Raw genomic sequence first — 9230 nt, 5'->3', positions numbered from 1 at the left:
GACAAGGTGCTGGCAACTTGGCAGGCAAATCCATAGAAAGTCATTTGACTAACCAGACTGCATAGCTACGTTTGCAACATTATCGCTAGCTCTAAAAGCACAGACAACTTCGTTGCAAGCTTTCTCTTGGAAAAAAAACGTTTACATCCTTCAATATGCTTCTGCAGGTTGGACGGCAAATTTTTGTAGGCTGTGATGTGTTCCGTTTTCGGCAAACATTTAAAACGAAACAAATCTTTAATCCTTTCAGAAAACTGAAACATGGGTTCTAGATAAAGCCATGAGTGCGTACATTCTCCAGAAGAACCGCCTCCTTCCATTCTGCCATCAACTGATTGTGTTAAATAATGCTGCGGAGAAAATATTGATCTTGATTTTATCCAGTCTATGGACGTGACGTGACCCTAGTGATTACTGATAGGCTGTCTCAGTGTCACCTGTAAAAAAAACAATCATGCTTTAGAAAAGAAAAGAAAAAAAATCCACTTTCAAAGCTGCTTCATAGTAACGAGAACCTTGATAGAAATGTAGTGGAGTAAAAAGTACGATATTTGCCTTTCAAATGTAGTGAAGTTAAAGTCATAAGTTTCCAAAAAAATGAATACTCAAGTAAAGTACAGATACTCAAAAAGTGTCCTTAAGTACAGTACTCAAGTAAATGTACTGCGTTACTGTCCACCTCTGTTGTTTGATTTTAGTTTCTAGGCTCATCACTGACGAGCTGGATAACATTAAAAAATATATATATATATTTAAGAAATAGCATAGCCAGCTAGATTTAAGGACTGGATTTAAGATTTAAGGATTGGAAGAGTGATTTGAACTTGGTCAGAAATAAGGATAAAGTGATTTTTAAATCATGGCTTAAAGGCAGGTTAGGTAGTTTTGGGGAAACCAGCAAGAGTATATTAGATTTTGAAAGTATCCAAATGAAAAATTTCATCCCCTCCCTTCAGTGCTCCCTCCAAAGCCACTCCTCCAAAATACATGAACGTGCACTGACTGATTACTGTTGGTGGACGAGACCATGAGAGAGAGAGAAAGAGATATCTAACATTTTCATAAAAAATGCAGTCAGTGAACATGGATATTATTGGTAGTCACACTTGTCGACTTTAGCAATATCCTCCTGGGAACCAAGAAAAAAAATGTGTCTCTCAATTTCTCTTTTGTTGTGATTTCCTTACTAGGAATTTCCCAGCAACCCATCTAGTCACATGATATATCATTGGAAAGCCCATGATGTACTCTTTACAAGACACCAGGATTCAAGTGAATAGCTTGAAAGAGTAAGAGGGTGTGCACGTAAAACAAATGTCAACTACAGAGGACATGAGTCTATGGGTTGGTTCTCAGGGGGATATGTCTAAAACATGTCTGCCTAACCTTGGGCAGCACAGTGATGTGATTAGCACTGTTACCTCACAGCAAGAAGGTTCTGGATTTGAATCCCATGGCTGACGGGGGGTGGCACGGTGGTGTAGTGGTTAGCGCTGTCGCCTCACAGCAAGAAGGTCCGGGTTCGAGCCCCGTGGCCGGCGAGGGCCTTTCTGTGCGGAGTTTGCATGTTCTCCCCGTGTCCGCGTGGGTTTCCTCCGGGTGCTCCGGTTTCCCCCACAGTCCAAAGACATGCAGGTTAGGTTAACTGGTGACTCTAAATTGACCGTAGGCGTGAATGTGAGTGTGAATGGTTGTCTGTGTCTATGTGTCAGCCCTGTGATGACCTGGCGACTTGTCCAGGGTGTACCCCGCCTTTCGCCCGTAGTCAGCTGGGATAGGCTCCAGCTTGCCTGCGACCCTGTAGAACAGGATAAAGCGACTAGAGATAATGAGATGAGATGAGATGAGATGAGATGAGATGAGATGAGGCTGACGGGGGCCTTTCTGAGTAGAGTTTGCATGTTCTCTGTGTGGGTTTCCTCCTGGTGCTCCGGTTTCCCTCATAGTTCAAAGACATGCAGATTAGGTAAAATACAGGGTGTTTCAAAAAATTTGACATTATTTGAGCTGTAAATATCCCAGAAACTACATAGTCTAGGCAGATGAAACTGAAGAGGATTAAAGTTGAGCAATATAAGATTTATTCCTCAAAACTTGAATGAGAAATTCAAAAGGTACTTGGATTCCATGAACGATTTCACAAATTTTCAATACGCACGCCGCCTGAGACAAGGCATACGTCAAAACGCCTTTTATTTTCCAGTGAATGGCATTTCTATACCTAAAAAGATAAAAACAAAAAACATAAAATTTTGGCCCGTTTCCACACATGCTGTTAAAATTTGAGGCCAATTGAACAAGAACTGGCAAGGTTATTAGATTGTGAAATGATATCAAAATTTTTGAAACACCCTGTACAAGACAGTGCATACTTAGTGCTGGTCCCAAGCCTGGATAGATTGGGCAGGGTTGCATCAGGAAGGGCATCTGGTGTAAAACCTATGCCAAATCAAATATAAGGAACAGATCTGCTGTGGCAACCGAAAGAAGAAGATGTCTGCCTAGCCTTGTGGAAGACTCAAGTCATGTGCAATGATTGCATGGGCAAAGTGAACCAGGCAAGCGGGCAGGTAGGCCATCCAATCATCAGATTGAATGAAATGACTGGACGGGCTTTTTACAGCCCTGCGGCTGTCACAGATTTTTTTTTCCTTTTTATTGTCAGAGCATTTGATTTAGTCATTGCTGTTGGGATCTAAAGAGGATTTAAAGAAATGTAACAACAACAAAAGCTGAAAAATAAATCACCTATACTACCTTTAAAGCAGGTACACAGAACCTTTATTTTTAAATACATTTCTGAGTGGATAGTATCTCCATCCTTGACTCTTGTATGCTGCATAAATGAGAATTAAATATATATATATATATTTGAGAATTAAAATCGACCGCAAAGTTGGCATTCGAGCTGCCCCGCTGAGCCAGCCAGCCCTGAGTGCGTGACATCACAGCGGGAACCGGTTTTAAGGCTGAGGCCTTTGACAGCTACAGACCAAAGTCATATAAATAAAGATTTATGGTGAAAGTAAGAAATAGCGTTACCGACTTGCTCAACTAAGACTGATTTGACTTCACTGATTGTGGGTTGACTCTCATGAAAACAGGATAGGTGTTATAACTTATGCAACAGACATGTACATGCATGCATTTTCACTGATAAAACGTAAAAGGATAATTAAATAATCAGATGAACTGAGACAATCACATTCTGAAGCAAGTTAAATAATCTTATACCGGTAACTGAAACACACAATACATGTTACATGTATTAATCTAAATGCAGGTAAACAACGTGTGTCATTTTTGTTGTTTTGTATCCAAATACTGGTAAGTTAAACACACAATACACGTTACATGTATTAATCTAAATGGAGCTTACCCGTCTGTGTTCTCGCTTCTTGAAGGACGATCTTGTGGCCAATTGTTTTGAAACAAGCTGACTTTCAGTTGTTCGTTCAGTTCTCCGTTCATTCTCTTCTTCCACATAAGGGCGAGATGGCAGCAATATCCAGCGTAGAAATCAGACGGCTGCTCCACTCATTCTCCATTTTCTCCATTACTGAGTACTCCGCCATTACTGCTCGGCTCAGGCAATTACTAAAACCCAGGATGGAACGGGATGTCACCGGTTTTAGCAACAACCGCAGGGAGGTCACTGCTCGAGCGATATGTCCTGTCCCGTCCCATCCCATATTTTACCAACAAACCTCGGCTCACTCAGGGAGAACTGGTGCAACTGAACTCACTTTCCTTTAAAAAAAATAAAATAAATACTTTCCTTTTTTTGTTTTCTTTTTCTTTAATTGTTGATACTGCACCCTCTTTCAATACGGGCTTATAGCCAACGCTCCTCAACAGATCAGAGGTCTCGTACGAGTCTTCAGTAAAATGTGCAGAGCAGAGGAGAGACCACTTCATAGGCGCTCAATGTGGCCGTGAATTTCTCGCAAAACATATCCAGATCTTTGCAGTTTGAACATTCTTGGGCCATGAATGCAATGTAAATCCACCTTCTGTCATGTTGCTGCACCCGCCAGCGACACATCTACGTGGCATGGCGATAAATTAGCTCAAAATGGAGGATTGGAGTTGCAGTCAGCTCTGTGTTTTAGTATAGCGGAAATGGCGATGAGACCGATAGACTTCCTGCTGTGACGTTACAGATGTCAAGGTCATTCACTTGGACCGCAACCGATATGAATTACTTTAATTGTAAAAATTACTATATTAGATTTATTGTTAACGCTTAAAACTATTCCAATGCCATTCTTGAGGTCTCAAGCCATTTATAAACAAAAACTGAGGCCATGGTTCTGCGTATATGCTTTAAAGTGCATATCCTAGACCAATTTCATTTTTTTAAATATGAAAGTATGTCCCTTTACACACTCATCCAGGAGGGTAATTTTGCACAAGGCCATCTGTCTACAGCAGAAAAAAATAAAATAACAAAACGCGTCTGGAAAAATCCCAAGGGAGTCTGGAGCCAGATTCATGATGTCACGTGCGGAAGCGCCAGCAGGCTGAGAGAGCTTGCATGGGTTCAGTACACAGTCTGTGTAGACCAATTTTAGCAGCTAGTGATTTTGCATTGAGATATGGAATTGTCGCCTGAGTTTCTAAACCCATGGATTCATGTATCAATGCTCATCTATCTATTGTTACAGAAATCATATTTTTCTAATTACTATTATGTATTTATATATTTCTTCATTTAGAAGAGTACTGGCTACTGTAGGAGAAAGATTTCATAAGCTACACACGTGGAATCGGCTAAGCAGGGTTGTATATACATTTAATGTGTTTGACAGGTCCCAAGATCTCAAGCCCTGACCCGCATATCCCTCGATGCATGTGAAGTAAGTGTATTATCGCCCAGCGCTTTCGTGTTGTTTACTTTTGTGTGTGTCAATAAATAACATTATCCGTGTACCACACAAACACAGGAACACCTAATTTAGAGTGTAGTCTCTCTTATTTCTTACCCTGGCAACAGTCAACTTGTGAATCGCCGATTTTCTTGGTCTTTTTCTCGGCTCTGCTTTGGTCCTTGGCTTTTTCCGGGTGCCTCGCACGAAGCGCTCCCATTTCTCTCTCATTGTCCGTTCTTTTGGAAAACGATGAGTACTAATCCCATCATGACTGGTGTTGCTACACCCTCCTACAATACATCTGTTAACCATTTTAATAATTATGTGATAACGTTGAAGAAATTTGCAGAAAACCACCAGGTCGTTTTCTCATAAACAGACCAACGCTGACATAGGATTCAGAGGGAGGCGTCCCGCACGTTACGTCACGAAAATCAGTGTTTGCCGGGAAATCCAAATGGCAAGTTTTTTCAGAGGCGGACCAATTCGCCTCAAATGGCTTGATTTCAACTGAATTTTTCTGGTATTGTGCAAGGTAAAAAAATTGTACAAAATTTTATTTTTATTTTATTTTATTGGTTTATTTGATAGGGACATTACATCTTAATGAACATTAGTATAAATACATAGTGTAAAGACACCGGAGTTAGCATAACTGCTAATTTTCATCCGTTGTCCCTAGGCAGGTGACAAAAAATAGCCTATCTACAGACACACATTACAACTAAACATTTACTAAAAACAAGACCAAAAAAATAACAATACCACAATGCAGAACATAAAACAAAGTAGGACAAAGACAATTAAAAAGAAAGAAGAAAAACTGTATCAGATATATAACATATTAAAAATGAGTGCAATTCTGGTTTACCATCAGCCATAATTTGACATGGACTTTAAACTGGTGGTATGTAGGGTACTCCCTTCATGAAAGTGGTAAGCTGTTCCAAAATTTGCCACCCTTTACAGATAGTACAGTTTGCCCAAATGTAGTATGTCTGAATGGTATTATACAGTCACCTTTTTCTGAAACCCTTCTAATGCCACCATCAACTCTTAAAAACTTCATTTAATGGAGGTGGAGCAAGCCCATATAAGGCTCTGTATATAAAACATCTCATCTCATCTCATTATCTCTAGCCGCTTTATCCTGTTCTACAGGGTTGCAGGCAAGCTGGAGCCTATCCCAGCTGACTATGGGCGAAAAGTGGGGTACACCCTGGACAAGTCGCCAGGTCATCACAGGGCTGACACATACACAACCATTCACACTCACATTCACACCTACGGTCAATTTAGAGTCACCAGTTAACCTAACCTGCATGTCTTTGGACTGTGGGGGAAACCGGAGCACCCGGAAAACATGCAAACTCCACACAGAAAGGCCCTTGCCGGCCACGGGGCTCGAACCCGGACCTTCTTGCTGTGAGGTGACAGCGCTAACCACTACACGACCGTGCCACCCCTATATAAAACATGTATACTTATAATTCTTAAAATTATCAAAACTCAAAAGATTGTGTTTTTTAAAAATATCACAATAATGAAATGATGGTGCTTTCTTATCAAATATTTTATAGCTTATTTAAAAAGCAATTCTATTGGTTTAAGTGTTGTTGTATTAGTTAATGACCAATTTATGAAGCAGTACTCAATATGTGAGAAAATCATAGAATGTAAAAACATCTTAGCAGCTTTCATGTTGAGAAATGGCCGAATTTGCCTGAAATTGTGAATGTTGAATTTTACTTTATTTGACACCCTTTTAACATGACTTTTGAAGGTAAATGTGGAGTCCAGGGTTACTCCCAAATACTTAAACTCATTAACAAGATCAAGCTCTTCTCCTCTAAGGAACATATTAGAATGTGTCAACTTAGTAGCCTGTTTAGAAAACATCATGCAGACTGTTTTTTTTTTTTTGGTGTTCAGATATAGGCAAGGCGGCACGGTGGTGTAGTGGTTAGCGCTGTCGCCTCACAGCAAGAAGGTCCAGGTTCGAGCCCCGTGGCCGGCGAGGGCCTTTCTGTGTGGAGTTTGCATGTTCTCCCCGTGTCCGTGTGGGTTTCCTCCGGGTGCTCCGGTTTCCCCCACAGTCCAAAGACATGCAGGTTAGGTTAACTGGTGACTCTAAATTGACCGTAGGTGTGAATGTGAGTGTGAATGGTTGTCTGTGTCTATGTGTCAGCCCTGTGATGACCTGGCGACTTGTCCAGGGTGCACCCCGCCTTTCGCCCGTAGTCAGCTGGGATAGGCTCCAGCTTGCCTGCGACCCTGTAGAACAGGATAAAGCGGCTAGAGATGATGAGATGAGAATTACATTGATCTTGCTCCTGAATTTACCCGTGATATGCATTTTAAAGTGCCATTCCACCATTGGATGTATTTTTTTGGCATAAAATACAATATATTTTATGACAACATGACTAGACAGAGAAATCTTTTAGCTTCAAAATGATATATCAAACATAATTTTTTGACAACGACAAGTATATTAATTTTGCGACCAAAGTCACCTACCCTTTTAATTTCCGTGCGGTAGTGAAACGTGATGTCATCGGCAGGTTCCCCTTCTTGTGTACCACGTCACGTGTGACGTGGCACAGATTATCAGCAATGGCGGATAGAACGCGATTTCCACTTGTCGATTGCTGTGCCGATATTCACCATCGACCGTCTCCTTTAGGCATCACTTGCTATTTTCCTTCGCTTCTTTTCCGAAGCTGACAATCGGGTTCTATCCACCATTGCTGATAATCTGTGCCACGTCACACGTGACGTGGTACACAAGAAGGGGAACCTGCCGATGACATCACGTTTCACTACCGCGCGGAAATTAAAAGGGTAGGTGACTTTGGTCGCAAAATTAATATACTTGTCATTGTCAAAAAATTATGTTTGATATATCATTTTGAAGCTAAAAGATTTCTCTGTCTAGTCATCTCATCATCTCATTATCTCTAGCCGCTTTATCCTGTTCTACAGGGTCGCAGGCAAGCTGGAGCCTATCCCAGCTGACTACGGGCGAAAGGCGGGGTACACCCTGGACAAGTCGCCAGGTCATCACAGGGCTGACACATAGACACAGACAACCATTCACACTCACATTCACACCTACGGTCAATTTAGAGTCACCAGTTAACCTAACCTGCATGTCTTTGGACTGTGGGGGAAACCGGAGCACCCGGAGGAAACCCACGCGGACACGGGGAGAACATGCAAACTCCACACAGAAAGGCCCTCGCCGGCCCCGGGGCTCGAACCCGGACCTTCTTGCTGTGAGGCGACAGCGCTAACCACTACACCACCGTGCCGCCCCCTGTCTAGTCATGTTGTCATAAAATATATTGTATTTTATGCCAAAAAAATACATCCAATGGTGGAATGGCACTTTAAGCTCTAGGAGTCAGTGTCACAGGAACAGTTATCTCAAACGCGTTTCACTGTGTTGGACCCTCATCGGCTACCGTAGTTACGAGTCCGGAAATATGGATCCCAGGAAAAGGAGAAAGTTGCCTCACAAGTAAAGGTAAGTTTATTGATATCTGACACTCTTACTAACGAAAAACATCATCGTTTAATGCAGGACAGAGTAAATTAAATTTCGTCAGCCTTTTGAATGTCATGTTTTAAAAACTGCTCCGGATTAGCTCTACCAGCTAGCAACGGTACGTAAACCTGGTCTGCGTCGCGTCTAAACGGTTGACTGCTGGCTATATAAGTGCACTACATAGGGTATGAAGTAATGGTTTATGCGCCAAGCGTAGTGCACTATTTATCTAACAGAGAGCCGTTTGAAATTCAGCCATAATGCTAGCTGGCTAATGAGTTGATGTGGCAGTCAGTCAGGAGGAGTTTAAGCTAATTTAGCTTCAGTTTCGCCATAAAACAAACTGAAACTAGGCAGTGAGACTTATTAAATTACAAATTATAACCTGTGACATTTGTATGTAACAGTAGACCAGACAAAAAAAACAAACAAACACAGACTTTTGGATTGTTTTCTTGGACTAATAGTGTAATGGGATTCAGTAATGCAGGATGTGAGAAGTGTATGTTTTCAACTCCATTTTATTTGTGTAGTGGATTTAACAATGGATAAAAGCAGCTTTACACATATACGGGGGTTATGTTTATGAATGAGAAAGCTAAAAACACCTTTGAGATGATATGAAGAAACTTTGAGAGGAACCTGATATGTGTTTACTCCACTTTATTTGATACAATAAACACTATATCTCTTACCCTGTTTTTGCAGTGATGATGAGGATTTCATCAGAAATTAAAGTGGTAGGCTGCTGGATATTGCTATCTTCAACACGAGTGAAGGCTGACGATTGAAGCCTGTGTATCTGCCTT

The 9230-nt window shown here is 41.3% G+C and overlaps 1 protein-coding gene across 2 annotated transcripts in view; it reads left to right on the top strand.

The window, feature by feature from the left end:
- Positions 1-8314: 8314 nt before the first annotated feature.
- Positions 8315-9230, top strand: part of tmem168a (transmembrane protein 168a) — a 38831-nt gene continuing 37915 nt past the window's right edge. Inside the window, exons 1-2 of one of the 2 annotated variants that reach the window (XM_060903192.1) lie at positions 8315-8400; positions 9130-9230. The exon at positions 9130-9230 is cut by the window's right edge and continues 1099 nt beyond it. The gene's annotated coding sequence lies outside the window, so the exon portion shown is untranslated. Of the gene's footprint in view, positions 8401-8715; positions 8924-9129 lie in introns of those variants that run through there. The other variant, XM_060903191.1, reaches the window with a different exon arrangement.

This window comes from Neoarius graeffei, chromosome 21 (genome assembly GCF_027579695.1).
Source record: "Neoarius graeffei isolate fNeoGra1 chromosome 21, fNeoGra1.pri, whole genome shotgun sequence".
Lineage (NCBI taxonomy): Eukaryota > Metazoa > Chordata > Actinopteri > Siluriformes > Ariidae > Neoarius > Neoarius graeffei.
This window is presented reverse-complemented; position numbering and strand designations above follow the sequence as displayed.